Below are 25,567 nucleotides of genomic sequence, written 5' to 3' on the forward strand. Positions count from 1 at the left end.
ATTCATTGGAAAATAAAGGTGAATACTGTATGTTATTGTTGTTAGGTGTCATCAAGTCAATTTCAACACATAGTGATACCATGTGACAGAGTAGAACTGCTCTATAGGGTTCCTAGACTGCAATCTTTACAAGAAAAGATAGCCAATCCATTCTGTGGAGCTGTTGGGTGGGTTTGAACCATCAACTTTTCAGTTACCTTCCAAGCACTTCCAGACCTCCTTCAATACTATATAATTTTATCTTAATACAACACTGATGTGGCACTGTAGGATAAGCAGTTGACCATAAGCTTGGTTTGAACCACAAGGTCAAACTTACCAGCAGCTCCTCAGAAACCTTAAACAATGTCACTAAGAGTTGTATAACAACTTAACAACAATAGCACCAAGGATAGCTCTTAGCACACTAGCAATGTTGATGCTGTTAGATGACATCGAATCAGTTCTGACTCATAGGAACTCCATGTGCAACAGAAGGAAACATTGCCTGGTCCTGTGCCATACTCACCATCTTTCCTAGGCTTGAGCCTATTGCTGCACCTGCTCTCTCTCACTGACCCTCTATTCTACTGAGCATGATGATCTCCTCCAGGGACTAGTCTCTCCTGATAATATGTCCAAAGCACATGAGATGAAGTCTTGCCATCCTTGCTATTAAGGGGCATTCGGGCTGTACTTTTTTCTTGACAGATTTGTTCATTCTTCTAGCCATCCATGGTATATTTACACTCTTTGTCAACACCATAATTCACAGACATTGCTTCTTTGTTGGCCTTCCTTACTCATTGTCCTGCTTTCACATGCATATGAAGCAACTGAAATTATCATGACTTCTGTCAGATGCACTTAAGTCCTCAGAGTGGAATCTTTGTTTTTTAATACTTTAAAGAGGTATCTTGCAGTAGATTTGTCCAATGTACTATATCATTTCATTTCCTAAGTGCTGCTTCTATGGGTATTGATTGTGGACCCAAGCTGAATTAGATCCTGAACTTCAATCTTTTCTGTTTACAATGATGTTGTTTATTAGTCTGGTGGTTAGGATTTCTGTTTTCTTTAGGTTGAGGTGCAACTCATACTGTAGGTTATAGTTTTGATCTTCATCAATAAGTGCTTCAAGTTCTCTTCACCAAGTTGCCTCATCTGCATATTGAAGGTTGTTAATATGTCTTCCTCCATCCTAATATTGCATTCTTCTCGGAATAGACCAGCTTCTAGGATCCAATAAAGACTAATTGCTAGTAAGGTAGCAAGCATGTCAAAAGTTTCTAACATTTGCTATTTGTAAGTGAAAACTAGTGATTTCAAGACCACTTCTAAAAGTCAAACAATTTCTACTAAAAAAGTCTGGTTGCCCTATACTACTTGTCAACACTGCAAATCTACTATATACAAATAGATGGAATTTTTCATTTATTTATTATCATCTAATTATCAGTACTATAAACTGAATGTAGTTTACATTTGCTACAATTAGTTCAATATTAGTATTAATTGAACATCATCATCAATTTATTTGACTTTGGGTTATTTGGTTAACCCTATAGTGTGAAGACATGCACATTTACATCAAAATTAACTTCATTCTGGTGTGGCACTGGAAAATAAGCATGGAACTGCTAACCACAAGGTCAGCAGTCCAAACCTACCAGCTGCTCATAGGAAATCCTACACAGGGTATCCTATGAGTCAGAACTGACTAGAAGACATTTAGCAACAAGAACAACATACTTTAAAAAATACTAAACATATTATCATGATTCAAATATAAATCATGTTGTTGTTACATGCCATCGAGTAGGTACCGACCCATAGAGACCTTATCCACAGAGAATGAAACACTGCCCAATTCTGGGCCAACCTCACTATTGTTGCCACGCTTGAGTCCATCGACGCTGTCACTTGACCAATCCGTCTTGTTGGGGGTCTTCCTGTTTTCCTCTGACCGTCCACCTTACCAAACATGATATCCTTCTCCAGTGACTGGTCCCTCCTGACAATATGTCCAAAGTATGAGAGACGAAATTTGGCCATCTTGGCCACTAAGGAGCACTCTGGCTGCACTTCTTCCAAAATGGATCTGTTTGTTATTTTGGCAGCCCATGGCACTTTCAATATTCTCCTCCAACACCATAATTCAAAGGCATCAATTCTTCTACGGTCTTCCTTATTCACTGTCCAGCTTTCACACGCATGAGGTTATTGAAAATACCATGGCTTGGGTCAGGTGCACCTTAGTCCTCAAGCTGACATCTTTGCTCTTCAACACTTTAAAAAGTGTTAAAACCAATGAATTGTTCATTCAAATACCTTCTTTAGACAGCATAAGAGACGACTATACACATGGACCTCACCAGATGGAAGACATAGAAATCAAATTGACTACATCTGCGGAAAAAGAAGATGGAAAAGCTCCATATCGTTAGTGAAAACAAAGCCAGGGGCAGACTGTGGAACAGACCATCAATTACTCATATGCAAATTCAAACTGAAGCTGAAGAACATGAAAACAAATCCACAAGAGCCAAAATATGACCTTGAATATATCTCACCTGAATTTAGAGATCATCTGAAAAACAGATTTGATACTTTAAACACTAAAGACTGAAGATCAGAAGACTTGTGGGATGACATCAAGAACATCATACATGAAGAAAGCAAAAAGTCATTGAGAAGACCAGAAAGAAGGAAAAGGTCAAAATGGATGTCAGAAGAGACACTGAAACTTGCTTTCTAGTGTAGAGATGCTAAAGAAAATGGAAGAAATGTGGAAGTCCAAGAGCTGAACAGAAAATTTCAAAGATCAGCTCGAGAATAAATACAAATATTACAATAAAATATACATCATACATATTACTAATGTAAATTTATCATAATTATCCTCTCCAATTTTCCCCCACTGGAAAGGAAAAAGAGTGACCTAGATGAGTTAGAGTCTTTAGCCCTCTTAAGTGGACTGTGTTCAAAAGGTTTGAGCACCACTAGCTGAAGGGAAAATACTATGCCTTGATTTAACCTCTGATTTTCACTGCTTGCCATCTATTGTTTTTAAGTGCCATCAAGTCAGTTCTGACTTATAGCTATCCTGTGTAAGGCTTCCAAAGAGCAGGTGGTGAGCTTGAACCACTGACCTCATGGTTGAAACCCACCTTGCAGTCCACCGCCTTAACCTACAGTGCCACACCAGGACTCCATGCAGTACTCATTTAATAAATTTTTTTGTCAGTTGACTCAAAGAAGTTCACAAAAAATGCAAAGGCTGTAGCTCACACCTACTGCACAATACACTGAGTTAAGATTCTCATATGATTCTTTACACTTCTTAAAACACAGACCCAATTGCAGTGTTCTCTTGGCTTCCCTTTAATGCTATATTTGGAGAAGAGCCATGGCAATTCCTTTGGTTCCTTCCTGTCATCTCCTTCAGAAGAGCCAACTCATTTGGGCACTCAGGGGACTCGTTTGGCAGCTGTCAAGCTCTGGATTATGCATCTTGAGCCCTGGCATCTGTAGCTGTAGTGAGAATCATCACTAGCATCTGCCCTGGCGAAGCTCCAAGGGCCAGAGCTGCTGAGGCAGGGTCACCCATTCCTGGGCTCTCAGAACCTCCTGGTGGCTACTTTCTTTGAGTCAACCTTGATAAAAGGAATTATGCCTTCAATTCAGTCCCCAGGTCCTGGTCCCATTGAAGCTGCCAGCACTATGGCTGAAATGGTGCCAGAATCTTCAGCGGATCTACAATCTTTCTGTGTGAGGATTTGATGCTAAAAATCTAAATCAGCACCAGAATAGAAATTAGTTGTTAATAGTTGTGTTCTGTTGATTCTAGTGGTATATAGCTTACAACTCTCTAGGGGCAGGGTTTGGGTGGGGAAGTGGAAAGGTCTTTCTCAAATTGTTTGGGTACAAAGTACAGTTTCCCCTTTGATTCTAACATTAAGCTGCTCATTTACAGTCTCCATAGATTCCAGGAGCTATTTCAAGGTCTCTAAGTAAATGAGTGGTCAGTCTATACTATATTCATTAGCCTCACACTTGTGAGAGGGGGCAAGATGTCAGATATCATTGGATTTACGCCTATTTACAGCATCAAACTGAAATCAAAGGCTAGAGCAATATTCTCAGGCAGGACAGCTTTCACACTTTGGAAGGAAATACAAAATTGTAGTTGGCAGTCTCCACCTCAAGAGTTGTGAAGTCTGCAGAAAAGGAGGAAAACTGTTTAAGAATGAACCCAAAAAATCACCAATGCAAACTCTGGCAATCTATCAAGTGTTAATAAATGAGATGTTTACAATATCCCATTTTGCCTAATATCATTGTGGATCCCAATGATTCAAAATGCTTACACAATTTATTATTTCTTCAGAAAATAAATAATTGTAATCCATGTCTGATTCTTTTTGGATTCCAATTTTAACCAAGCCCCATTGTCCTTTTTTAAATGAGGTCTGTGAAGTTCATTGACCAAGGGTCAGGGAAACAAATAAGATCAGACCAGTAATAGCACATTGTAGGTATTTATTTCCCAAGAGCCCATCACAAAAGAAAAGGAAGGATTCAGAAGTTGAACCATAAATACAGGAAATCAAAAGGGAACTATCTATTGAGTGAAACTACAACTTCATCTTGGCATAACAATACCTTCATTTTTACAGTTTTATCATTTTGACCCTATAACTGAACACTTAAAATAAATGTTAGTGACAGGTGCTGGTGGTGATGTGCTGTGGAGTCAGTTCTGACTCATAGCCACCCTGTATGGGCTTTCTGAGCCTGTAAATCTTACGGGAGCAGAAAGCCTCATCTTTCTTGGTGGAACCGCTGGTAGTTTTGAACTGTTGACCTTGATGTTAGCAGCCTGACTCATAACCACTATGCTACCAGAGCTCCTTCATACATCACTAAATGCACATATCTAACCTATATAAGGTTTCTAATGAGCAGCTGGTGAGTTTGAACCGATGACCTTGCTGTTCAAACTGACCTTATGGTCCAGAGCTTTGTCCCACAGCATCACACCAGAACTCCTATCCATATGTAATTATGTTTATAAAATTACATGCACCCATATTTTATATGAACATGCATTTATATCCCCCCAAAGGAGCAAGCTTTCTATGCTTTTGATCCATATTTCTCTCCCTACCTAAAGCCAAAATTTAGCACTTATTTGTCACCAATCATCAAAAACTCTCAAATTATTATAGCATTCACTTAGACTTTGTATTTTTAATGAAAATAATGCTAGAATTCTATGTGTAAAATATATGGGATGGGGGTGGGGGATCCCTGAAGCCAAGTCCCAATTTTACTATGGACAAATATATCAACCTATCAGAGCTTCAATTCTGACATTTGTGAGGTGAGGATTTTAATAATACCATGCAGGATGGTAATGAGAATTACATGAAATCATGTTTATGAAAGCATTTCCCTTAATATTTGTGTGTAGTGTTGAAGAAAACAAGCAATTACAAATAAATCTGTGAATGCATTCATTGACATCTGAATAGTTACTTTTAGGCTAGAAATAGGCAAAATTTCAAGTTTATCCTTCTTGCTTCCTTAGCTTACACCTGAATTTTAGCCCTACTCAGGCCTTCAGAAATTATTAAATAACATTATTAATATCACAAGCAAGTACTATTTTGCTGAAGATAATTCAAAAACAGTTGCAACAGTACATTAAAAGGGAACTGCCAGACTAAAGGAGCTCTGGTAGCATAGTGGTTACGAATCGGGCTGCGAACCATAAGGTCAGCAGTTCGAAACTACCGGCGGATCCGCTGGTAATCTTTACGGGAGCAGAATGCCTCAACAGCCTCGGAAACCCTGTGCAGGGTCGCTATGAGTCGGAACCGACTCCATGGCACATAACAACAACAACCAGACTCAAAACAGAACATGGAATAAGGAATATCAAAGCTAATATCACATGGATCTTGGCTGAAAGAAGAGAATACTAGAAAAATGTTGCCTGTGTTTTATTGCCTATGCAGAAACATTCACTTATGTGGATCATAACAAATTATGGATAACACTGCAAAGAATGGAAACTCAAGAACACTTAATTAGGATCACACCGAACCTATACACAGTCATGCAAACAGCAGAAGGGGATATTGTGTGGTTTAAAATCAGGAAACGTGTGCTTTAAAGTTATAGCCTTTCATCATATTTATTCCGTCAGTCTGCTGAGCAAATAATCCATGAAGCTGAACTATTCAGAGAAGAACAGGATTAGAGTAAAATTTATTAAGAACTTGTGATATGCAGGTAAGACAATCCTGTGTGCTGAAAGTAAAGAGGACTTGAAGCACTTACTGATGAAGAATAAAAACAAAAAGCCTTCAGTGTGGACTACACCTCAACATAAAAAATAAAGAAAACAAAAATCCTCACAACTGGATCAATAAACAACATCATGATAGACAAAAGAAAAAAAAAAAAAAAAAAACAAAGTTGTCAAGGATTCCATCCTACTTGGGTCTTCAATCAATGCTCATGGAAGCAGCAGTCAAGAAATCAAACAATATATTTTACTGGGAAACTCTGTAGCAAAAATATTTTTAAAGTGTTAAAGAACAAAGATACCACTCTAAAGACTAAGGTGCACCTGACCCAAGACAAGTGTTTTCAACCACCTCATATGCATGTGAAAGCTGAACAATAAATAAGGAAGACTAAAGAATTGATGGCTTAGAAATATGGTGTTAACGAGGAATATTAACTATACTGTGGATTGTCAGAAGAGCAAATAAATTTGTTTGGGAAGAAATATAGTCAGAATGCTCCTTAGAAGATACTTCGTCTCCTGTGCTTTGGGCATGTTATGAGAAGGGGTTGATTCTGGGAGAAGGACGTCATACTTGGTAAAATAGAGTCATCAGAAAAGAGGAAAACCTTCAATGAAATGGACTGGCATGATGGAGGCCACAACGGACTAAGCATAGAAATGGCTGTGAAGCTGGCAGAGGAGCTGGCAGTTTTCTGTTGTACACGCTGTCATTGTGAGCTGGAACCAACCAACAGCACCTAACACATCAGCGCCTTAGCCATATGAGAGAGCACTGTTCAAAGTAGTGCCTAACACACAGTCAGCATGTTAGGAAACAGTAGGTAATTTAAAGTTTTGTATTAGCTCCCAAGTTCTTGATGTTAAGTGCCATCTAGTCTGTTCTGACTCATAGTGACCCATAGTATAGGATTCCCAAGGAATGACTGGTGGGTTTGAACCATCGACCTTGTAGTTAGTAGTCCAATGCCTATCCTACAGCATAACAACCCAGGACTCCCAACTAGTTACTCTGAAACAATAAATGTCTAAATGGAGCCCTGCACTGCAGGATTTATAACTAAGGATTTTTCACTAACTCTTCCTGATGAAGTCTAAAAGAGCTGTCATTAAGCAGATGCTTTAAGAAGAAATAATCATTGCTAATTTTCAGCTACATGATAAGATGCTGTCACCATTCTTCCCATTTCTCACTACACAAAGGCATTGATGAGACATCCCCACATTGGTTTTGCTTTTGTTGGAACATATGTTAACGTTTCACTGATGTTTATGAAGTCTGTAGTTAGAAACATTGAAGGAAACTCAGGTCACATTGTATAAACCTGTCATGCTTAACTTCCTATAACTATCTTCTCATTCAGATAAAACACAAGATTCTGCACAGAGCAGACCCTTGCAAGGTACATTGCAAACTCCACACACAGAATGGGGAGGGGAGAATGTAATAAGGAAGAAGACTTAGATTTACGACAGGTTTCTTAGAGTCAACTCTGATTACCATAGAACCGTAGTTATAGGTAACTGCCATTGAATTGCTCCCGTAATCCATGGCAACTCAATGCACAACAGAACCAAACATTTCCTGGTCCTGTGCCATCCCCAACACTGATTTGGGATCAGACCATTAGGATTCAATTTTATTGACTGATCTCAAAGGTAGATCACCAAGCCTGTATAACTCTATACATGCCACAAAAATATATTTAGTATCATTGTTGTTGTTGTCATTTAGTGCTGTCAAGTCAGTTCTGACTCATAGCGATCCTGTACAGGGTTTCCAAGGAGCAGAGGGTGGGTTTGAATGACTAACATTGCAATTAGCAGTCCAGTGCTTATCCTACAGTGCCACACTGGACTCCAGCATCATAGTAGCATGCAAGCCTCCATTGACAGACACACATGTGTAGTAGCTGCATATGAAGTACCTTTGCCAGGAATCAAACCCAAGTCTTCTGCAAGGAAGGTAAGAATTCTACCACTGAGCCACAACTACCCAAAGACTCTAGTTAAATGAAGACATTTGTCCTTCAATCAATAAGAGACAAAAAAAGAGAAAAATGAACAGAAAAGAAGAAAGAAAAGGACATTCCATATATGATGATTATTCCTCTATATGGCAGTGCAGAAGTTGATGCTGTCATTAGAAAATGAATGTACTGCTCTGAAATAAGTTGTTTATCCAAGACACCATGACATATTTATTAATGTGGAATTAAGCTACTTAAATTATACAAATGCCTTCCAAAATTAATTCCATTTGCACAATTTACAATATTAAATCAGCACAACTTAGATTTACCAATAAAATGTGGAACCAACATTTTAATTTCTAAATAATATATATGAGCAAATTCTGCAGTTCATCTTGGGCTGGCAAACAGTGGACTCAGCAGTCATCTAGTAATGTATAATACCATTTCACAAAAATATCAGAATTATGCAAAGTACTGGATTTTTGTTTAATAGTGCATCATGCCTAATTCAGGCTAACTGAGTCACCTAAAATGAGGAGTTGGCAACACATATTCAATTGTTTTTACATAGACCATGTTTGTATTTTATTATAAGAACTGTGTTGTAAGAATCAGCTTTCCCTTTGGCCATGATTACAGTCCCATTTTCTTTAATGTCCTCCTCCTTCCATGGCAATGTTACTAGCTGCCTAAGATTAATTCCTTTGCTTTGACAAGACCCTGACTTCATCCTTCTATGGAGACTTGAGGATCAATGAAAAGCCTTCAGATCACTCAACTATATATTCCTTTGTGCAGCATACATTTATTGAACCTTTACTCTGTGCAACCTATAGGACCAGATCCTAGGTTGTAAAGAGAAACAGATAAAGCCTCTACCCTCCCAGATTCACCAACACTCTAGAAATTCAGAAGAAAGGTTTTGAGCAAATATGAGATTTTATAAATGCATAGCCAGTTCTTTTGGTCTAACTCCTACTCCAGCCACAGTGCTTATTCAAGGATAGAGAATTGTTTACTCTTCACCTTCCCATGCTGAGCTAAGAAGAGACTTTTAAGCTATTACTGAATGAAAGATTATAATGTTCAAAGCATTTAGCAGATATTTACAATAGATATTTGCTTCAATTATCCTACAAAAGAGATAATATTATCATTTCTAATTTACAGATCAGAAAAGCAAAGCTCAGACATGGCCAGTGCCACACAATTCATGGAACAATCAGGATTCTAACCCAAATTGAAATCCAAAGACCCACTGACTTGACATGCCCTTCTCAATAGCCTATAAGGTTGAAATGCACTTAAAAATTATTCATCTAACTATGATTCTGTTTCATAGGTAGACAACTAAATTTATAATAACAAAAACTAAATAAATAAGCAATGCTAAGTCATCCTTATTTGAGTATTGCTCTACTGAAAAGAATATCAACCATGATTTAATCATGATATAATGGCAACAGTCTAAAGTTGAAATCAGAAATATGGAACAGATACAAGGAGAACAGTAATATGAGATCTCTTTAAATTATCTTGGAACAGCATAAGGATTCTTTTCAAAGAATGTTTCTGATTTTATCATTAATCAGCTAATCCCCCTTTTTCCCCTATTGACTGACCGTCTACTTCAATAGAACACTCTGGCTGTTTTCAGAGCTTTCTCATTCAGCCTTTAAATTAGCTAACTGCCCAGCCACAAGGCAGGTGGCAATTTATGCCAAACAAATCATGAGGCAGGAGGCATTGAGGAAAGATTGCTTATTTTCCTTCTGCTCGCTGGTGAGGAGGGGAGAGTGTGACAAATGCTTGTGGGTTGGTAAACTGTACTAATTTACAAGCCTGCTGTTATCTTTCTAATGTAACACTCCCCGGAGGAGCTCTGAGAAATGATCTAGTTGAAGCTTTCAGCTTCAATCAGTAAACTTGGAAGATTATGAAACATGGGCTTCTATTTAATACAATAAAACCCTGCCTTTATACCATTTGGGGAACTACTAGAAAGAATCATGTTTAAGTGATTTTGAAGTAGGAGTTGAATAAATTAAAACATGAATTAATTTGTCACTTGTGAAGTTTTACCATCAAAATAATAGTTTATTTTTTGATGCTTGTTAAGATGCCTGTTAAGATGTCTCGAAGGCATCTCATAATCATCACTGTCATCATTGTGGCTAACATTTATGAGGGTCAGGCATCATTCTAAGTGCTTTATATGTGATTTCTCTTGACCACCTCTTTCCCCCTTCAAATTTTGATCCTCACATAGTGTTCCAAATATGGTGGATGAACCACCATCTATTTGATGATACAAGTCAGAATCACCCCACCTCACAGCCAAATATGTTATTGCTGTTAGGTGCTATAGAGTAGATTTTCAACTCATAGCAGCCACCTTATCACAGAGTAGAATGCCCCGTAAAGTTCTCTTGGCCAGAATCTTTATAACTCATAGCGAGCCTTTAGGACAGAGTAGAGCTGCTCCCAAGGCTGTAAATCCTTACAGAAGTAGACTGCCTCATCTTTCTCCCATAGAGCAGATACAAACAACTGACCTTTTCTTTAACAGTCCAAGGTTTGGATAGAAATCTTTCCCAAAGCAAATTGCCCCGCCTTTCACCCAGGAAGCACTAGTGGTAGAATCAAGCCACCAACCTTTCTATTAGCAGCCAAATGCTTAAACGTTGCACTATCAGGGTTCCTTCACTTCAAGTATAACCCATAACAAACCCAGTCAGTTTCACTGCTTAACATCCATCTCAAATCCACCCACATCTCTCAAGGTCCACAACCATCTTAGGAAATTATTTCCACTTGAATTGGCCTTTTAGTATCTTTTGTCCTCCTCCTCACTCCATTGCATTTTCACAAAGTGAAAAATGAATTTGGTCATGCCACATACGTCCCTCAAAACACCCACACTTAAAGCCCTTCAAGGAATGGGGCCCTGAACCTGAATGTGAGCCTGCAGGGTATGAAGGGTCTGACCTAAACTCTTCAGCTCTACCGTCTCCTTGAGCTCCATCCCCCAGTCACACCAGCCTTTGTTCAGATCCTTTAAATGCACCATTTACCTTCTGCTACTTGGCAGCATCAATGGGCTCACGCGTGGCAACAATTGTGAGGTTGGCTCTGGAACAGGCAGTGTTTAATTCTGTTGTGCATAGGGTCGCTATGAGTCAGTACCAACTCGATGGCACCTAACAACAACAATAATTTTGTTCCCTAGGAGTCCTGGTGGCACTGAGGGATAGGCATTGGGCTGCTAAGCATGAGGTATGTGATTCCAACCCAATAGCCACTCCGTAGGAGAAAGATGAGTTTCTGCTTCCATAAAGATGACCAGTTTCAGAAATCCTACATAGGGTCACTATAAGTAGGAACCAACTCAATGGCAGTAGATTGTTGCCTATCCTTTCTCCAGAATACTACCTCCAGCTCATGTGTCAGCTGCAGTTAAAGTTTTATTTGTTTGGGTAAAATTTCCCTGACTTCCTAGCACAGATTCCCTGCCCGACTCAAGTCAAATCCCTTTCTAATATACCCTCAGGAATGAGACCTGATGGAGAAAACAGTTAAAAACGCAGCTGCTAATCAAAAGCTTGGCAGTTCAAACCCACCATGGGTTCTACAGTAAAGGGCCTCTAGTGATCTATGTTGATAAAGGTTGTTGTTGTAAAGTGCCATTGAGTCCATTCTGACCATAGTGATCTTGTACAGGGTTTCCAAGGAGTGGCTGGTGGGTTGGAACCACCGACCTTGTAGTTCAAACCGACTTTATGGTTGTGTATTTTCTACATTGCCACACCAGGACTCTTCCATAAAGGTTACAGCCCTTGTGGCAGTTCTACTTTGTCACATGGGGTCGCTATGAGCTGAATGAAACAGACACCATGGTACTAACAATAATATACCCTCACAGAACCATGTTCATTTTCCCCTACTGTAAATCTTTTGCTTCTGAAGAAAAGCAAAAATGGCATCTGCCTTATTAATGTATCTCCAGTTTCTAGACCAGAGTCCTGATGGGGCTCTGCAGGATAATGCACTGAACCGCAAGGTTGGTTTCAGCTGTAAAGTTGGTAGTTCAAACCCAGGAGCCACTCCTCGGAAACCCTAACAGAGACACTACGAGTGAGAACCAACTCAACGGCACATAACAACAACAGTTCCTAGACCAGCAAGTAAGCAGCAAAAGGTAGACACTCATTAAGTAATTAAGTGAACAAACTTACAAGTTACACTCATAAGCAACTTTTTCCATTTAATCTTCACAAGTACCCTAAAAGGTAACTATTAATATTAGCTCATTTTATAAATAAGATGACTGAGACTCAAAAAGTTCATGTACCTTGCTATACGCCTCTGTCCTAGATGTTAGGGTCAAGGCTGAAACTCAGGTCTTTTGACAGTTTCATCTTTCCAAAGCACTTTGTCACTTCCTAAATAAAAAAAAAACAACTGCATTTTCTACTGCCTCAAGTAGGCATCGTGGACTTTCTTCAACCCAGACAAAGGGAAGGAGACAAAATCATCACAATGATGGTTGCACATTCCATTAAATCATACCGCATTTGAAGTGCTATCACTAAAATACATACATACTGAATGGATATATGTTGTGCTTTAATTGGTGGAAAATATTAAGTCACTGGCTAAATGATAGGTTAAATTTGGTTCATTACCATCTCCTTAATTTATAGAAAAGGCATTTCTATTTTAATGATTTCCCATATAAAAATACCAAAATAATACATTATAGCTTTCAAATACATATTTTAAAATATACTAAATGAACAAAAAATCATTGAATTATACACTAAGACAGGCAAATCTTACTGTATGTAAGCTATACTTGAATAATCCTTTTAAAAATCATAAAAACTATCGTGATGAATTTTGAGGTTCAACTTAGAAAAGACATCTAAATATGTGAAGCATATGAACACCTTCTGCAGAGACCAATTTAGTGTTTCTTAAAATGTGATCCTCAGACCCCATACGTCAGAATCACATTGTTGTTGTTGTTGTTGTTAAGTGCCGTCGAGTCGGTTCCGACCCATAGCGACCCTGTACACATTAGATGCTGGTAAAATGCAGATGACCGCGCCCCTTTCAGACCAGCTGAATCAGAATTGTTGAGGATGAGGTCTTAGAGATTTGCATTCTTAATTTGCATAGGAAATGCTTTTTATGCATACCTAAGTTTGGAAACAGTGATCTACCAGCAGCCAGACTGCTTTAGGAAGGCAAGAGTCTCAAAGACTCGTAACCTAGTTAAGGCCTTGGATAGAAACACCTTTCTGTTCTTCAGAGTAACTTTCCTAGCAAACAATGATGCTTCTGATTATTAAGAACAAAAACACCACATAATCACACACAGTTATGTAACAAACCAAGACTGAGTGTTCAGCATATGCAAACCATTAGTGCAAAGTATGAAATCTCAAAACAATCACACAATCGATTATGATTGTATTGAGATAGGCAAAAAGTATTAGAGAACCTATGTCGTAAGGAGCTCTGGTAGTGTAGTGGTTACGAATCGGGCTGCGAGCCACAAGGTCAGCAGTTAGAAAATACCAGCGGTTCTGCGGGAGAAAGATGAGGCGGTCTGCTCCCGTAAAGATTTACAGCCTCGGAAACCCTGTGCAGGGTTGCTATGAGTCGGAACCAACTCCATGGCACATCACAACAACAACAAGAAGTATACATTGTGATATAGCTCCTGTTATTGTTAAGTGCCTTCAAGACAGTTCTGACAGATTGTGACCCTGTATAGGGTTTCTGAGTAGCTGCTGGTGGGTTTGAACATTTCAGTGCTTATCCCACAGTACCATACTAGGGCTCCGATGTATCTCCTCGAGTTTGCTATATAAAAAATGTTATTTTTAAACTATTCTTCCGGTGTCCCTTACATCGGAAAACCTCTAGTAGAATGACTTTGGTATCAAATCTGTAATGTTAAACTCTGTTATTTCTTTCTGGACACGGGTGCATTTATTCAGCATTCTTCAGACATGATGGTTTGGCTACTTAGGCCACTGTGGGACAAATTAGAGGCAAATACTGAGGACCGAGACCTGATGGGTGCAGCAGACATATGAACACCTTCAAGAATCAAACAGGTTGCTAGCACTGAAAATTAGTCCAGGTCATCATGAAAGTTTTATGGGTGAAGCAGGTAGCAGGCATCTTAATGAGACTGTGAATTAGAAGCATGGAGATACAGACAGAATAAGACCAGTAGTAGATCAAAGTCCCAGCATTGCCAGGAAAATTCAGAAAATGTTGATTCTGTAGTGCAGAATAAAACTTTTAAAAGCTAAGTCTTTAAAATGACATAAAATCAAAGTATTAAAAAAAATTGGGGCTCCAACTGTATGTGATCCAACTCCTGGTGTGGCACTTTAGGATCAGCATTGGTCTACCAACTTCAAAGCCTGCAATTCAAGCCCATCAACTGCTCTTCAGAAACCCTATATAGAGTTGCTGTGAGTCAGAACCAACTCAACAGCACTTAATAACAACAAAAACTATGTACAATGCATCTCAACATAAAGAAAACAAAAGCCTTCACTAATAGACTAATAAATAATATCATGATAAGTGGAGAAAAGCTGAAGTTGTCAAAGACTTCATTTTGCATGGATCCACAATCAATACTCATGGAAGTAATAATAAGGAATCAAATGACATATTGTATTGAGCAAATCTGCTACACAAGAACTCTTTAAAGTCTTGAAGAGCAAACACGTCAGTTTAAGGACTAAGGTACACTTGACCCAAGGCAAAGGATTTTCCATAATCTCATACGCATGTGAAGTTGGGCAATGACTAAGGAAGACTGTAGAAAATGAATTTGCGCTATGGTGTTGCAGAAGAATATTAAAAGTAACATGCACTGTTAGAAGCACAAACAAATCTATATTGGAACTACAGCCAGAATGTTCCTTAGAAGCTAGAATGATGAGAATTTGTCTCTCATATTTCGGGCATATCATCCGGGGGGACCAGTCCTTGGAGAAGGACATCATGCTTGATAAAATGGAGGTTCAGTGGAAAAGAAGAAGACCCCCAAAGAGGTGGATTAACACAGTTGTGAAAGGAATGGCCTCAAGCATAACAACACTTGTGAGGGTAGTGTAGGACCAGACAGTGTTTCTTTCTATTATTCATAGGTCATTGTGAGTCAGAACCAACTCCACAGCACCTAACAACAACAACAACATTATGTGCAATGTACCTAGGAAAGGTTCCTTTCCCTTACAGGGTTGTATATCTAGCAAGATATTCATGTAGAAGGATCCTAGAATCAATGACTTTCCTGTGCTGATGTACTCCATTCTCCATTTTTTAATCTTGGGACTGGAATAAGGTTCTGTAATGACTGTTGTTGCTGTCAATGTCTTCACACCAGTTCCACCTCATAGTGACACTATATACAACAATGGGAAACACTACCATGGACGGTGCCGTTCTCACAACTTTTGTTATGAATGAGTCCACTGTTGCTGCTACTGAGTCAATCATCTTATTGAGGGTCTTCCTTTTTTTTTGCTGATGTCCTTCTCCAGGGAATGGTCCCTCCTAATAACATGTGTATGTGTGGAACAAAATCTCACCATCCTCCTTCTAAAGAGCATTCTGACTGTACTTCTTAACAAGACTTCTTCCAAAAATTCAGTAATTTTCACCAACATCATAATTCAAAGACATTAATTCTTCAGCCTTCCTTATTTATTATATAGTTTCCACATGCATATGAGGTGACTGAAAATACTAAAGCTTGGGTCAGGCAGACTTTTGTCTTCAAAGTGACATGTTTGCTTTTTAACGCTTTAAGGAAATCTTTTGCACTAGATTTGTGCAATGCAATACCTCATTTGACTTCTTGACTGCTGCTTCCATAGGTGTTGATTGTGTATCTAAGTAAAATGAAATTCTTGACAACTTCAATATTTTCTGCTTATGTTATTTATTGGTCCAGTTACGAGGATCTTTTTTTTTTATGTTAAGGTAAATCCATACTGAAGCTATTGTCCGAAATTCATCAGTAAGTACTTCAAGTCCTCTTCACTTTTAACAAGCAGTGTGTGACCTGCATATACAATTCTGATGTCATATTCTTCATATAGTCCAGCAAAGATTACAAATAGCCCACACCAAACCCACTGCCATCAAGTTATTCTAACTAACAGCCATTCTCCAGAGGGTTTTCAAGATGTAAATGTTTGGGGGTCAGACAGCCCATCTAAATCCTCATGGGTTTGAACTGTCAACCTTGCAGTCAGCTGCCAAATACCTAACCCTCAGTGCCAGCAGTAATGAATGCTGTTTTTGCTGTCTGCCAACAAGTCAGTTCCAACTCATAATTTCCAACGCTTTATAGGGTCTCCAAGGCTATAAATCTTCACAGGAGCAGAAAGCTTCATCTTTCTCCCATGGAGTGGCTGGTGACCTTGCAGTCACCAGCCCAAGGCATAACCAACTTGTTGTTGTTAAGTGCCGTGGAGTCGGTTGCGACTCATAGAGACCCTACACAGGGTTTCCGAGGCTGTAAATCTTTACGGGAGCAGAACGCCCCATCTTTCTCCCGCGGAACCGCTGGTAGTTTCAAACTGCTGACCTTGCGGTTCACAGCCTGATTCGTAACCACTACGCTACCAGAGCTCCTTAAGGCATAACTATGGCATCAAAAATGATTAGATGAGATAAAAAAAAAATTGCATTAGAGAAACTTTAGCCTCTAAGATGCCGCCATAGTTGTGTTCCCTGTTCTATATCTTTTCTAAGTAAATTTGATGCTAAGTATGCCTAGATGCATTTTGTAAGATTGACAATCCAGATCTTGAAACTTATTTTGGTGTCCTCTTAAATGAGAGAATATAATCAATCAGTAAATGAATAGATAAACAAACAAATGGGAAAATGAAAGAAGGGGAACCGTCTTATCAAATGCAGTTCCGTCTCAGGTTCTCGATCTCAGCACTGGAAGTAATAATTGGCAGTACCAGCTGGGAAGACTGCTGGGCTCTGCTTAGGTTTCCCCACCTGTGGTAAGGCCTGAAAACTATGGGTTGCTGTTTGCTTCTTTTCTCTGTAGAAATAACCGTCCTTTATTACCTGATGTTCCGTATCCTGGAAACTTGCTTCATATATTTTGTTGCTTTTTATTTATCTAATTTGTTTGTTCCAACAGGAGAACAAATGCACTGACTGTTACTCCATATTAACTTATAAACCTCTTTATTCTGTTTTAAAGAGTGAAAATTTATTCTCTCCTTAAGAGAAGGAGTCCTGTTGTAGCATTGTAAGATAAGCAGATATCAGCAAGGTGGATAGTTCAAACCTATCAGCAGCTCCTCAGAAACCCTATACAGGGCCATTATGAGTCTGAACCAACTCTATGGACCTAAAAACAACAGCATATTCCTTAATGTTCTCTTTACTTTTTACTAGCCAATTCTTCATTACACAAATGTTCTGTAGTAGTTACTAATTCTTATATTAAACTTCCACTAAATTTCATTAATCTATCACCAGGTTTCTGTTTCCTGGTTGGGTCTTGACTGATATAAAGAGATTTTTAAAAGAACAAACAAACTGTATTTTACGTACAAAAAAGTGCTGGTAAGTAATAAGTACATTTTTAGTATTTGTTTAAATTAGTCTTTTAACATGAGGGCCACAAAAAAAAAAGTAAGTATAATTTTAGATCCAACTCCATATCAAAATGTCTTCCCTAAGCTGGTATCCTTGGGAAAAGAAAAACAATTTATTTTCTTTTTAATTTATATACACTTTTTGCCACTAAGTATATTTGAGTATAATAAAACCCTTGCCCATCACAAAAGGTAAAGACCAGGAACTTACATTAAGTCAGATGTTTACTAAAAATATATGGTAAAATTATATTGCTTTAATTTGTGGAAAATATAAAATCACTGCCTAGATGATAGATCAAACTTTAGCTTATTAACATCCCTTTATTCCATAAAGAGGTATTTTTATTTAGATGTTTTTCCAATTGGCAAAATTAAAATGAATAATACATTACACTTCTCAATATATCTTCCTGCACATTTTTTAAAATTTTCCATTCACAACAGTCTTGTAAATTACTTAGGGAGGCAATCATCACTGTGTAATTTTTGAGGTAAGGAAACCAAAGGTAGAAGATGGTAAGTGACTTGATCGCACAGCCTATATTGGTGACAAAAGTTAGAACAGAAATCTGGTCTCAATTCTCAGTCAAATACTTCTCATCCACTGTCTTAAGACCCTCATGACAATAATCAACTTCGATCCAACCTCAAATGCCATTTTGAATTTCTTTTTTCTCTAAGTGTGAATTATTGCAAGGTAATTTTGTTGTTGTTGTTGTTGTTGTTGTTGTTGTTGTTAGGTGCCATCAACTTGATAATGACTCATAGCGACCCTATGTACAACAGAATGAAACACTGCCCGGTCCTGGGCCAACCTCACAATTGCCACGCTTGAGCCCATTGATGCTGCCACATTGTCAATCCATCTCACTGAAGGTGACTTGTCCCTCCTGAGTATATGTCTGAAGTATGAGAGATGAAGTTTGGCCATCTTGGCCTGCAAGGAGCACTCTAGCTGCACTTCTTCCAACACAGATCGGTTTGTTCTTTTGGCAGCCCATGGCACTTTCAATATTTTCCTCCAACACCATAACTCAAAAGCACCAATTCTTCCACAGTCTTTCTTATTCACTGTCCAGCTTTTGCATGCATATGAGGTAATTGAAAATATCATGACTTGGGTCAGGCGCACCTTAGTCCTCAAGCTGACATCTTTATTCTTCAACACTTTAAAAAGGTCTTGTGCAACAGATTTGCCTAATGCAATACGTCGTCTGATTTCTTGACTGCTGCTTCCGTGAGTGTTGATATTGATCCAAGAAGAATGAAGTCCTTGACAACGTCAATCTTTTCTCCATTGATAAGAATGCTGTTTATTGGTCCAGTGGTGAGGATTTTTGTTTTATTTACACTGAGATGCAATCCATACCAAAGGCTGTGGTCTTTGATCTTCATCAGTAAATATTTTAAGTCTTCTTCACTTTCAGCAAGCAAGGTTGTATCATCTGCATATCGCAGGTTGTTAATGAGTCTTCCTCCAATCCGGATGCCACATTTTTCTTCATATAACCCAGCTTCTCAGATTATTTGCTTAGCATACAGGTTGAATAAGTATGGTGAAAGAATACAACCCTGTTGCATACCTTTCTGAATTTTAAACCATTCAGTGTTCCCATGTTCTGTTCGAACAACTGCCTCTTGGTCCATGTACAAATGTCTCATGAGCACAATTAAGTGTTCCAGAGTACTCATACATCACAATGTTGTCCATAACTTGTCATGATCCACATAATCAAAAGTCTTTGCAAAGTCAATAAAGCACAGGTAAACATCTTTCTGATATTCTGTGCTTTCTGCCAAGATCCATCGGACATCAACAATGATATCCCTCATTCCACATTCTCTTCTGAATCCGGCTTGAACCTCAGGAAGTTCTCTGTCAATGTATGCTTGCAGCCCTTCCTGTATTACCTTTAGTAAAACTTTACTCACATGGGATGTCAAACGTACTGTCCGATGATTTCAGAAGACTCATGTATGCCAACTGGATGTATACCTGCATGCTTACTCTCTGATTCACATAACCATCACTGATGTGTTCACAAGTGTTGGGTAGGACCTTCAGTATGGCCCTGATACATTTCTCTTACCACAATAATAGAGGGTGACAGATGTTAGCTTGCTGCTCTGACTGTATCCTGAGACCAATCACAGACCCTCTAGTTCCCAGTTTCTTTATCTATATATGTTGGTGACATATTATAGATGAAGAAACTGCTAAACCATTCCCAATACTAATTTCTTAACCTGTGAAATACATGGCTGGACTAGATTCATATTAAATTCCTACCAATATAGTACTTTAATTCTAATGTTTGAAATATGACCCTAGAATTTGGAGATTGTTCTAATGTGTAGTTTTGGAAAGTGGTTCATCAAAACCATCGTGGAATTTGTGTGTGTGTGTGGTGAATTTATTTGTAACAAAATGCTTGCCATTTCAACATTCTTCACGAGTAAGTTCACCATCTTTCATGTATAAACATTAATTATGTTTATAGCACTGTTCAACCATCATCATTATCTGTTTCCAAATTTTACTGTCATATTTAAAAGAAGCTCACTGTTCCTTAAACAATGAGTCCTTCTTTTCCTTTTCAATTGCCCACCGCTGATGTTTTGTTGTTATGTGCCTTCAAGTTGGTTCTGACTCACAGTGACCCCATGGACAACAGAACAAAGCACTGCCTGATCCTATGCCATTCCCACAATTGTTGCTATGTTTGTGTCAATACATCCTTGGGGGTCTTCCTCTTTTTCATAGCCCTTCCTCTTTACCAAGCATGATGTCCTTCGCCAGGGACTCGTCCTTCCTAATAGCATGCCCAAAGTTTGAGAGACGAAGTCTAACCATTCTGGCTTCTAAGGAGCATTCTGACTACTTCTTCCAACGCAGATTATTATTCAATTATACATTTGCTCAGTTTTTCATTATGCACATGAAAAGCATGACTTCAGTTTGGTGGCAAAATCTGATCGACAAATTTTGTTATGAAATTTAGATATGACAGTTTCTTAGTTCTTGAAAGATCCAGATGACAGAAATCATATTTATGACAGTTGACAAGTTTTTCAAAGCTCTAACAGTGAAAAAAAAAAAACATATGCTGAAAATCCCAACTCATAAACAATAGTCACTAGAGGGTTTAATAATACATCTCCAAGTATCACAGATTAGACATTTGAAGATTAGAATTGCAGAGAACTCATCCATGGTGTCTATCTTGGAACGTTATGTTTTACATAAAGACTTAAAATCAAATTCTGATTCTTAACTCATGAGCTAGGAGGCCATCAGTTAACTACTTAATCTTTGGTTATATATCTGGAAAATGAAGAGGAACAACTGCCAAAGGTCTACATTAAAACCGTATAGTTCTGTAAAAGGTGAGGTTAAGAGGTAAAATATGTTGAATATTTACTTTGCTCTGAATGCTGTAGATAGCACTTTAACTGGTCCTAGTGGTTACAGATGCTGCTATTGCCATTGTAGTTAAAAACAAGTTCCTTTCAGAAAATTATATATTATAGCAGAAGGTAGAACACTGAGTACTGTAGATAATACTGTGCTCTTCACCATTAAAAGAGGTTTAAACTAGAAAATAATAATAGCAAATATTTACATGACAGTAACTGTTACAAATTTTCAAAGTACAGGCACTCATTCAATCCTCAGAAAAGTTAAATAAGGCAGATATCACCTCTGAATCATAAAAAGGTTAAGCAATCTGCCCAAGGTCACACCACTTAGAAATGCCAGGCTGGGATTCAAGCCAAGCAGTCTGATCCTAAACATTGTGCTCTTAACCATCATGATATAATGGAAATCTTCCGAGCTCATGTAGACTTGAAAAATTCCCACTCAGTAATTGTTCTACAAACCATGAAGACATTTTAATACCTGAAACAACGCTACTATTATCAGGGGCTGAAATACTGTTGGAGGTAGGCGATACTTAAATTTTAGAAAAGTAAATGACTACTTAAATCTATTATTTTTGTTAAGTGACATCAAGTTGGTTCAGATTCATAGCAACCCTCTGTAGGGTTTACAAGGAACAGCTGGTGGGTTTGAACTGCCAACCTTGTAGTTAGCAGTCCAGTACTTATTCTTCAGCACCATACTTCAATAAAATTAAACTTTAGTCATCTTTTAAAGATCACGCACACCCAGACAACAAAATGTCTTTCCTTGTTTTTCCTTCTCTAGGTTCAGAATATAGGAACCCTCATGCTAAGAAATAAATAAAACTTATTGACCCTATTTCATAGTTCATTCATAGAAAACAAACTACAAAAGGGCATAGAGAGATTTCTGCTGTCCATGTGTGTTTTTTTCTCATGAGGCAAACAGTGACCAATGCTAAGCTGCACCCAGTCCTTCCCACTCCTATAAAGTCTATGGTGGTGCAGGAAGCCTGGGGTAGACCAGCTGCACAGGTCCATATTCAGAAGTTTACAATTAGGACCTGGAGAGTAATGAGACTTTTGAGGGCTTATTGGGATTTGCCTCCAGTCCAGTTATTGCTTTAGCCTAGTGCGTTTTTCTCCTGACATGGATACTGACCACAGAACTGGGATGCATCTCTGTGTGAACCAGAGAGGTACTGAAGAGCTGCTATGGACCATTCACTCATTTGATACATTATCTTGGGCCTTCTTTCCATTATCTGTTTGGTAATTCAATGATTCACCTACTGCTTATGACTTAAGCAAGTCCCATTCTTGCTAATCTTCAAGGCCAGACTGGACTTTTTTAGCTGGCGTCACTCCACTGGAATCTCTGCTGTTTTACAGCAAGGTCATTATTACCAAGCCTTGGGCTTTGCCTGAGTGTTTGGTGGAAGTACAGTCTTGGGGTCTGTTTGCTGTGAACCTCAGGAGTGGGGGAATAAGACTGCCACAGCTTTGGGTCTTCCAAACATGCTCTCTGAGCTGTCTCAGCTGGAAGTAACATTCTAATTCTCAGACAACTCATTCTCTTTTATAGTGGGGAGGGGATGGGATTTGAAATCCCCTTTGGTAGAATGATCTCTTCCTCCTTGGTGCAGAAACAGAAAACGAATCCTCCACTGGCACAGCTTGAAGACATTTCCTGTCTAACACCATTAGTCATCACCCGGGCACCTGTCAGGATGAGTTCCTACCAGCATTATAGCTCCATCTCGTCTTGGAGAATGGGAAGCTTACACTATATAGAATGGATTTCCTTAAGTGCTGAATATTCCAGATCCAATCTGCTGGAATGTCAACTGCCAAGTAGGTTATACTCATGACACACAAAACATGTACCATTCATCTTATCAGAGCTAAAAATCCAAATTCTTTCGGAAGCTGCTCATACCTACACATTATCTAACCATCTCTAGCCTGGCGTCCTTTTGTCTACACCAATGATTTCAACTGACATTACACGTTTCCTTTTCCAGGGTCTACCTCTTATCCCTCTAACAAAGCCCTGAGAACAACTTGGAGCAAGTGTGCCACTTATCCCTCCCCCAAAGGCTTGCATATCACAATCCCTCAAAATAATGTGTTCATTGATTGTCAACTGAAATCTGTAACACATAATTATCAGTGTATATAAAGGCTTAAACCCATCCTGCTGTAATTCCTCAATTGAACTGAAAAAGAGATGTTCTAATAAGAACAAGCAAAATGAGAGACTGTTTTCGATGTGAAAAGGACTTTTCACAAATGGAAATTTCAAAAAAAATTAAAATAGCTACTCTCATCCTTAAATTCGTTTTGGTTGGCAAATGTTATTAACTGCACCCAAATTTGTGTCTATATAATGGGCAGAAACATTTTTAAGGGTGGGGAAGACAGAAGATTGATAAATCAATGCTCATTAAGTTACTCTAAATATCCAACTTCAGCCTTGAAAAAAAATCCATCAACTTCATTTTTCTCACTAAAATTAAAGCCTTCAACTAGTATTTGACCATTTTCTCCTCTAATTTTGCTCTCATGCTTAATATCAAATTAGTTAGTGGTAGAAACTGGTTGACAAGTGTGATAATGCAAGTTTAATGATCAGCAAACCCCAAGGGATAGTGTATTGAAAATGAAGCTGATGACCATGTAAATAAGGTATCTGTAATAATCATAACTTCCATATGTAAAGTGATTCACAGTTTCAAAAGCATTTTCATATATGCTCATTTGATACAATAGTCTCACAAAACAAGCTGAGCAGGAATGATTATCTCAGACTTGTGGTAGAGGAAACTTCAGTGGTAATATTACTGTCCTAAAGAAACAGGTTGGTAATCTGGTGTGGTGCTTTGGGTTAATGCGCCAGCCTGCAAAACTGTTTGAATTGCAAGGTCTCAGTTGGAAACCCTATACAGGGTCGCTATGGGTCGGAATGGACTCTACGGCACTTAACAACAATGACAAGGAAACAGGTTAAATGATTTGTTGCTTATATGTAGTGGTGGTGGTGGTGGTGTGCCGTGGAGTCGGTTCCAACTCATAGCAACCCTGTAAAGGCTTTCCAAGGCTGTAAATCTTTATGGGAGCAGAAAGCCTCATCTTTCTCCCATGGAACAGCTGGTAGTTTCAAACTTCCGAGCTTGGGGTTCGCAGCCTGAATCATAAGCACTACGCTACCAGAGCTCCTTTATCTCCTATGTATTTATTTTGAGAGAAGTTGTTGGTGTTGGGTACATTTGAGTTAGCACTGACTCATAATGACCTTATGCAAAACAAAATGAAATACTGCCTGGTCCTGTACCAACCTCACAATTGTTGTCATACTTGAGCCCATTGCTACTGCCAACATGCCAATTCACCTCATTGGGGGTTTTCCTCTTTTTTCACTGGTCCTCCACTTTACCCAGCACGATGTCCTTCTCCTGAGACTGGTCCCGCCTCATAATATGTCCAAAGTATGAGGGACAAAGTCTGTCCATCCTAACTTCTAAGGAGAATTCTGAGTGTTCTTCTACCAAGACAGATGTGTTTGTTCCTTTGGTGGTCCGTGGCAATTTTTTTCCCATCTATCACTTTATTTATATTACTATGCAAAAGTTACATGGGAAAAGACAACCAAGCAGTTCTGCCCTGTTTCAAGTAAACTTTCCAACCAATGCCAATTATGTGGTGACAAATAACTAGGAATGGTGACATCTTTGGGTCAAGACTGACAAGGAAGAATGGGCTCTGGTGCTATGGTTCATCTCCAAAAGGAATATGGAACAATGGTCAGCACAAGCCATGCCAACACTGGACCTTTAGCGCTGGTCACACATTCGAATCTCTTCTCTGAAGCTAATGAACCAGGTGAAATAACTGAGTTTTTAAAAAGGTTTTAAAACAAAGCCTAAGTATGTTTAAAAACCATGCTCTTGACATAATTTTCCTTTCAAAAATTGACATGAAACACTTTTCACTCTAACAGTCCAGATTTTTGTCCTCACTTAGCCCATTATTATATAGGGGCAATAGACTATCCTGCCTCAAGACGTAAACATAGGAAGGAAAAAAAACTAACTTAATGGCATCTGTGTAATATTCTCTACACACTGCTGTTGGATGGAAATTTTCTAGAATGAGAGAAAGAAAGGGAGGGAGAAAGGAAGAAAGAGAGAGAAAGGAAGGAAGGAAGGAAGGAAGGAAGG

At 38.6% G+C, this 25,567-nt stretch overlaps 1 protein-coding gene across 1 annotated transcript in view; it reads right to left on the minus strand.

Annotated features, from left to right (window-relative positions):
* Window positions 1–25,567, minus strand: part of LOC102838397 (neurexophilin-1-like) — a 445,955-nt gene that overhangs the window by 340,230 nt on the left and 80,158 nt on the right. The window lies entirely within an intron of this gene.

The sequence above is a fragment of the Chrysochloris asiatica genome, unplaced genomic scaffold (genome assembly GCF_000296735.1).
Source record: "Chrysochloris asiatica unplaced genomic scaffold, ChrAsi1.0 scaffold00010, whole genome shotgun sequence".
Classification (NCBI taxonomy): Eukaryota; Metazoa; Chordata; class Mammalia; order Afrosoricida; family Chrysochloridae; genus Chrysochloris; species Chrysochloris asiatica.